This window comes from Convolutriloba macropyga, chromosome 7 (genome assembly GCF_964194025.1).
Source record: "Convolutriloba macropyga chromosome 7, txConMacr16.3, whole genome shotgun sequence".
In the NCBI taxonomy this organism is placed as follows: Eukaryota; Metazoa; Xenacoelomorpha; order Acoela; family Convolutidae; genus Convolutriloba; species Convolutriloba macropyga.
In genome coordinates, this window is record NC_134474.1 from 51,457,053 (window position 1) to 51,466,060 (window position 9,008).

Sequence of the window (9,008 nt, forward strand, 5' to 3'; positions counted from 1 at the left end):
GTCACAAATTTAAATAAGATTCAAGAATATCTGATGTGCCACAAGAGGACTAGCTTTGTACCACCACCAACAGTGAAATAGGATAATGAGGAGATGTCCGATGACAAGGAAAAGGCAGAATTGTTCAATCGTTATTTCGTTTCAGTATTTAGCAAGCGTGAAAACGTAACAACTACGAATACTAATGAAAGTTAAAATAAACTGACATGTAGCGAGAAACAAAACAGCGATATTTAATGTTATCTGAATCTAAACAAATCCACAGGATCGGATCGAATTGGGAACCTCATTTTAAAGAAATGCCGCAATACTTTGCTTAAATCGGTGAAATTACTCTTCAGGACATAAACAAATAATGATTTCCTACATAACGGAAAATAAGCAGGTAACGCCAAACTTTAAGGAAGGTAGTAAGGTTGATGTGACATTTTGTCGGCCAGTTAGTCTCTTTTGCTGTACATCAAAAGTTTTTGAAAATTAACTTTTGACAAATTTTACTACTTTTTTGAAAAAAATTTGACTCAAGTCAGTGCGGTTTTAGAAAGCGACGATCTTCCACACTTCAATTAATCAGTTTTTCGGATAAAATTTTTGAATACAATGGTGTTTCGGTAAGGCCTTTGACTCTGTTTTGCATGTCGTCTTGCTTAAAAAATTGATGTTTCTTGGAATTGGTGGAAACATATAGGATTAAAAAAGTTTTATTTCTCAAACAAAAAGCAGGTTCTTCAAATAAAGGGCCAAGAACGTCCCTCCGAAATGTCACAATCGGTGTACCTCAAAGGTCAATTCGTGGGCCACTTCTAGTTCTCCTGTTCATCAATGACCTGCCCGAAATGATGCAAGAAGTTGAACGCTACGGTTACGCTGATTTTTCAAAATCAAAACCACGCAACAAAGGTGACATGAATAAGGCAACAGAAAATATTCAGAAATGGCTTGAGACCAACAAAATGAAACTAAATGCATAAAAATCTCATATACTTAACATAAAATGGAGCACCGTGGCAAAAGTTGGGGAGAAAGATCTCGAATCAGTCAATTCTCAACATGATTTGGGACTCCTTATACAGCAAAACTTAAGCTGGAATGAAAATTGCCGTATTAGGTTAGGAAAGCAATGAGAGCAATCTTTCAAATAAAACGTAATTTGTCAAAATCATGTGACTGGGAAGTGGAGCTAAATGCATACACTGGATGTGTGCCGATTGCCGTCTAAGCTTCTCAAACGTGGCTTTTCTTGACATTAACGTAAATGTGAGCAGCAAAAGTAATACCAACTGTCATTGGTATCAAAAACCAACTGACACTGGAATAAAACTGAATTTCTACAGCTGTGCACCACTTCAGCAGAGAAAAATGTGATTCAAGGGACGGTTCATAGGGTTTTTAATGCAAATTCTATTTGGTTGGCCTTCGGTCAGGCTCTTGAAAATAACAAAACTTGCTGGATCAAAAATCAATATCCAGAGGATTGGTCTTCAACAATAGTGAACCAGTTTCTAGAAAGGATAATAAGTGGCGGTAAAGATCAATTGAGAACAACACCAAAAGAGCATCAAAAAACAGGACTAGATCTTATGATACGCCAACTATTTTTCTACAATACATAGGCACCCTTACTCAACACTTTGCAATCAAATTGAAAAAACTATGCGAATTGCAAGTGGTTTTTACAACGCAGAAATTAAGATCATGCCTCCCAACCCTGAAATCATCTTTCGATAGAGACCTGAAATCCCACGTGGTATAGGAGAATAAATTTAATGGATGCGGATCCATCTATGTTGGGCAAACAAGCCGGCATGTTACCACAAGGATATCAGAACATCAAAAGAAGGATTCACAGGTGGGTCAACATCTGGTTGAATGTCGTGGCGCCATGAATGACATTGAATGGAAAACTCTGGACGCCTGTCGGACGGTAGAAAAACTAATGATTATCGAAGCTACATACATCAGCAAACTGAAGCCGGCACTAAACACACGCGATGAACATAGGGGGCGTGAAATCACGTTAAAATATTAGTTCAAATTATAATTTTGACTAGATGAGGATACATAGGGCAAAAAACATTTTGTGCATGACAAAACGAAATTTGCAAAACATCCACAAGAGGGATAATTAAGTTTAGGGCAAACTCAGGAATAACTCTAAAAATACAAGAAAATGGCCAAAATCGAAAAACCCGCAAAAGGAATGTTTTTAAATAAATTGGTAACAGATGTAAATTTGAGTTGTAAATAGGCTAAATATTGTACATAAGGAAAAATTTTCCATTGAGTTATTTGGAATAGTTCCTAGAATTGTTTTAATTGTGGTCTCAGACAAGTGTACATACATATTTATTTTATCTTTTAACAATTTTTAAAACAGTTTCAACCTGAAGATGAACGTAAAGTTCGAAAAAGTTTGTTTAAGTATCGGAAGTAATTTTAATTTGACAAATCGGTTTCTTTTACATTCTTTATTTTGTCAAGTATCTTGAAAACAAGACCTAAAGAAGGGCTAATTGCAAACTACTTTGAGAAGTTTTCAGTGTTTTAGTGTTTTAGCGAGTGTGAATTTCATAGATTTACAAAGATGGTGCATAATTTGGGTGCAAGTTCGCTTCACCACGCAGTAAATAGTCTCCCATACTCAGGCGAAAAACAGTTTTTAGGGAAAGTTACATCGGTTCCCGGGTTCTCTTTCAACAGAAATTCTAAAAACTGGTTCAAAACGCAAGGAATCTCCTTCAGAAGGGTCATCTGGACAAGAGGAAAGACTTGGTAGTGTGGCACGACCTATTAAATAACACAATTTCATGTCACAGGTCAATCAACAACCAAACATGCAGCGTTCCGAAATTGACATCGTTTCTTAGAACGAACAAAGCAAAGACCGCTATTGTTTACTGTCAACGTACAGGTACATAGGATACTTTTCAGGAGCTGTTGAAGTCTCAGGTACTGGTGCTATGCGTAACCAAGCACCTGATTTCGAAGAGAAAGAGGAAGACGCAGCCAGGAAAGTATTTCCAGCTGCATCAGGAAGCTGGGCTGGAGATTAGGACCCTGGAGAGAGTATTACGCCATCAGTACATTTTAAGAGGGCTGCTCAAGAAAGGAAGAAGCAAGAACTGGGACAAATGGCAGAGGAAACCGAGAGGCAAGGCAAGGAAGTTGCAACAGACACAGACTGAGGAGGAGCTCCTGAACAATCAGGTTTCATTGCCCCCTGTCCTTGAGCTTCTTTGAGGTATGTGGTTGCTGCTACCAAATACGTGATTCATGTATATTTTGAAAAGATCAAACTGTTACAAACTTTATCTTGATTACTTGAAAACCCTAAATAAGTTCACTAGCTGCAATTACAGAATTGAGTTTTAAAAAAATGCTTTAACAATGATATAATTCCGGATTTTTTGAGGTTTCGCGCTCCTAAAAATGAAATTTTTTCTAAACAAGCGGAGCACAGTTTTCAATTAAAGCTCCTGAAACAGGAAATAAACCGTGCGGAGAAAAGCCGTTAAGTGTTCAAGGGGAAAACTTGAGACAGATAGGTGTTATTTTAGGGAGAATGTGAGACCAGAACTGATGCCATCCGTTGTTGGTAGCATTAGGCGTGAAATGAGGAATCACTCCGCAATGGTTCAAAATAGACTTAATGGAAAACTTGATAAACTGTCAGATAGACAGGATGGACCACTGCGGATTGGCTCCCATAGTAATGTTGTGATAATGGATGGCCGTGAACTTCCAAAGTTTGTACTTGACATCTTATCATTGGGACCTAGACACCATGTGAGGGACAATTTTAATGAGGTGCACTTCCTTGCAGACGTAGACAAACTTGAACGTGAGTTGAGTTACGCGAGAATAACACTGAGGGTGAGAAACTTTGGGAAAATGAGGTGTCCGCGAAATAGTATGCAAAAAAGGTACGTGAAAGCCCAATGGATAGAGGAGTCAAAAAAGTGCATGATTACCTAAAAGCCAATGATTTGCTGGCGGTACCATTTGACAAAGGCTGCGGTATCTGTGTGATGAAGAAGTCGACGTACATGGAAAAACTTGATGAGGTGCTGAACTCAGATCAATTTCAAAAAATCAATGGAACAAAAGATGATATTGTGATCAAAAATGAAAAACAGATCTATAACAGCCTGCAACAATTATCGAAGCTAGGGAAATTTAGTGAGAAAATTTATCAAAGACTTAGGTCACCAGGTTCACAACCAGCGAGGCTTTTTGGCCTGGCAAAAGTACATAAAAATGATACACCTCTCCGACCTGTTCTTTCGATACCCGGTAGCAGCTACGAAAACTTTAAAAGATTTCTGACACCCTTTTTCCAAAAATTACCGGGCGCAAACATTGAAACCATCACGCAAGATGCTAGAAAGGCCTTAGAGTCTCTCACTCTTGAAGATGACGAGCAGATAGTATCTCTTGCGGTAAAAAGTGGTAAAAAGTTTGTACACCAACGGTCCGGTTGGGGAGGCTATAGAAATTGCTCTAAGAGAACTCTATTCAAGCAACCTAGCTTCAGATATCCCGAGATCCGCCATGAAAAGTTTGCTAAAGCTTGCGGTGACCAATGTTCATTTAAAATAAAATGGAATTTGATATGTACAATCAGATGGTGTGGCTATGGGTGCATCAATGGCTGTAATACTAGCAAACGTGTGGATGAAATTGTTTGAGGCATCAATGCAAAAACCAGAGCTCAAGGAAAATATTTCCAGATCCAACCAAAACGGGAAGTTTAAAGACTATAACCGGAGAGTGACTTTCCGAGGAGGAGGAGTAGAATGTGAGTCATGCAAAAACTGGTTTCATTCAAGATGCCAAAAGATATTGAATGACGAATACGCCAACATGCAGGATGTTGTTTGGATTTGTACTTATTGCAACAACAAACAGATAGTGGGATATAATGAAGAGATGAAATTGCTTAAAAGGTATGTGGATGACATTATCTGCTAGGTTCGCGGTGACCCGGACGAGTTTGCAAATTTTTTACACAATAACCTGCAATTTACCTTAGAAAAAGTTAAAATGGAAGGGAATTTGGCTTTTTGTGACATTAAAGTAAATGTGAGCAGCAAAAGTAATATCAGCCGTCATTGGTATCAAAAATCAACTGACACTGAAATAATAATGATTTTTCACAGCTGTGAACCGCTTCAGCATATAAAAAAAGTGATTCAAGGGACTGTTCATAGGGTTTTTATTGCAACCTCTAATTGGTTGGCTTCGATCAGGCTCTTGAAAAGAACAAAACTTGCTGTACCAAAAATCAATATCCAGAGGGTTGTTCTTCAAGAAAAGTGAAGCAGACTCTAGAAAAAATACTAAGTGGCGGTAAAGACCAATTGAGAACAACACCAAAAGAGCATCAAAAAACAGGACTAGATCTTCCGATACACCAACTATTTTTCTACAATTCAGAGGCAACCTTACTCAAAACATTGCAAGCAAATTGAAAAAACTAAGCAAAATGCAAGTGGTTTTTAAAACGCGGAAATTAAGATCATGCCTCCCAACCCTGAATTCATCTTTCGATAGAGACTTGAAATCCCACGTGGTATATGAGAATAAATTTAATGGATGCGGATCCATCTATGTTGGGCAAACAAGCCGGCATGTTACCACAAGGATATCAGAACATCAATCGAAGGATTCACAGGTGGGTCAACATCTGGTTGAATGTCGTGGCGCCATGAATGACATTGAATGGAAAACTCTGGACGCCTGTCGGACGGTAGAAAAACTAATGATTATCGAAGCTACATACATCAGCAAACTGAAGCCGGCACTAAACACACGCGATGAACATAGGGGGCGTGAAATCACGTTAAAACATTAGTTCAAATTATAATTTTGACTAGATGAGGATACATAGGGCAAAAAACATTTTGTGCATGACAAAACGAAATTTGCAAAACATCCACACGAGGGATAATTAAGTTTAGGGCAAACTCAGGAATAACTCTAAAAATACAAGAAAATGGCCAAAATCGAAAAACCCGCAAAAGGAATGTTTTTAAATAAATTGGTAACAGATGTAAATTTGAGTTGTAAATAGGCTAAATATTGTACATAAGGAAAAATTTTCCATTGAGTTATTTGGAATAGTTCCTAGAATTGTTTTAATTGTGGTCTCAGACAAGTGTACATACATATTCATTTTATCTTTTAACAATTTTTAAAACAGTTTCAACCTGAAGATGAACGTAAAGTTCGAAAAAGTTTGTTTAAGTATCGGAAGTAATTTTAATTTGACAAATCGGTTTCTTTTACATTCTTTATTTTGTCAAGTATCTTGAAAACAAGACCTAAAGAAGGGCTAATTGCAAACTACTTTGAGAAGTTTTCAGTGTTTTAGTGTTTTAGCGAGTGTGAATTTCATAGATTTACAAAGATGGTGAATAATTTGGGTGCAAGTTCGCTTCACCACGCAGTAAATTGTCTCCCATATTCAAATTGAATTCAAGTATTTCTCTCTCACTAATCTCAGGAGCGTGTTCGCTTGGCTAAAGCTAGTTCATTCAAATATTTGATCCAATCGGTGTGTCAACGCTAACCCAACGCTACTTGCTTTTCTAGAGCATTTGTTTACAAAATTGTTGCGTTGGGTGAAACTAATTTTTTCTCCCAGGCCAGACAATAACTTTTCCAATTTTTGTTTGACCTCCCTAAGTTAGTTGATAATCAATTCGATATTACAGTTTAAGTTTACTTTGGCTTAAAATGCAAAATTGGCTTTAGATATCAATTATGTCAGTTGCCAGTGACAGAAAAAATGCTCTAGCTAGTCTACAGCAATGGAACTATGAGTGCTCTGTGTATAATGCTCTATGGCAGCAAAATCAAATGAAGTACATGATTAATGCATACGAGAAGGTGACTGGCGATAAAGTTCCTCCTCCGCCTTCGAGTACGTCATTGGTATCAAAAGTCAACTGACACTGGAATAATACTGAATTTTCACAGCTGTGAACCGCCTCAGCATATATAAAAAGTGATTCAAGGGACTGTTCATAGGGTTTTTATTGCAACCTCTAATTGGTTGCCTTCGATCAGGCTCATGAAAAGAACAAAACTTGCTTGACCAAAAATCAATATCCAGAGGATTGTTCTTAAAAAATAGTGAACCAGACTCTAGAAAAGATACTAAGTGGCGGTAAAGACCAATTGAGGACAATTCCAAAAAAACATCAAGAAACAGGACTAGATCTTCCGATACACCAACTATTTTTCTACAATACAGAGGCATTCTTACTCAAAACTTTGCAAGCAAATTGAAAAAACTATGAGAATTGCAAGTGGTTTTTACAACGCGGAAATTACGATCATGCCTCCCAACCCTGAAATCATCTTTCGATAGAGACCTGAAATCCTACGTGGTATATGAGAATAAATTTAATGGATGCGGATCCATCTATGTTGGGCAAACAAGCCGGCATGTTACCACAAGTATAACAGAACATCAATAGAAAGATTCACAGGTGGGTCAACATCTGGTTGAATGTCGTGGCGCCGTGAATGACATTGAATGAAAATTCTGGATTCCTGTTGGACGGTAGAAAAACTAATGATTATCGAAGCTATATACATCAGCCAGCTGAAGCCGGCACTAAACACACGCGATGAATATAGGGGGCGGGAACTCACGTTAAAATATTAGTTCAAATTATAATTTTGACTAGATGAGGATACGTAGGGCAAAAAACATTTTGTGCATGAGAAAACGAAATTTGCAAAACCTCCACAAGAGGGATACTTAAATTTAGGGCAAATTCAAGAATAACCCTAAAAAAACAAGAACATGGCCAAAATCGAAAAATCCGGAATAGGAATGTTTTAAAATAAATTGATAACAGATGTAAATTTGAGTTGTAAATAGGCTAAATATTGTACATAAGGAAAAATTTTCGATTGAGTCTTTTGGAATAGTTCCTAGAATTGTTTTAAGTTTGGTATTAGACAAGTGTAAATACATATTCATTTTATCTTCTAACAATTTGTAAAACAGTTTTAACCTGAAGATGAACGTAAAGTTCGAAAGCGTTTGTTTTAAAAATCGGAAGTATTTTTAATTTGACAAATCGGTTTCTTTTACACTCTTAAATGAGTATACACAACAAATATACAATTGTGTACACATTATTATTTATACTCATATTTCACCAGCACAGGCATGATGGTATGCACAGGCCAGTGGCTTAAACAACAATTGCATGCGCAGATATAGTAAACATCCTGCAAGTAATATGCTAACCGCTCCCCCCTCGCCTTCAGAACTATTTCAGAACTATCTTTTTTCAGTACTAACCTCGCTATTATACTTGTACCTATATCTTCAACTACATTAAACTGTGATGATACATAAAGTGATAATATAAAAAGATGCACTAAAAACTTGGGGTTTGAAGTCAAAGATTTAGCTTAAAATTTAATTTATTGCCTGATTTATGGCTGACACAAATTTGGCAGGTGTAGAGAAATCAAAATAGACATTTGAATAGACAAAGCTCGGGCTTCGAGCAATATCAACGAAACTGACATCTTTGTGGACTCGGTTATTTTACCACGGTGATAGAACCGATATTGGGTACTGACCAAAGTGAGGATTAAATTCATTCATTAAACACCAAACCTATTATACCTGCTAGCCACTCTATTGACCCTTCATTTGTTTGAACAAACTTTTCTTCTGCATTAATCTACTTAATAATTTAACTTCTAACTTTGTATTTTAAACAAGTACCACGGTCAATTAACTAAAGATGTAAAATATTGCGCTCGAGCGGCTGCTATAAAACGCATCGTTTTTATACTTCAAATTGAATTCAAGTATTTCTCTCTCACTAATATCAGGAGCGTGTTCGCTTGGCTAAAGCTAGTTCATTCAAATATTTGATCCAATCGGTTTGTCAACGCTAACCCAACGCTACTTGCTTTTCTAGAGCATTTGTTTACAAAATTGTTGCGTTGGGTGAAACTAATTTTTTCTCCCA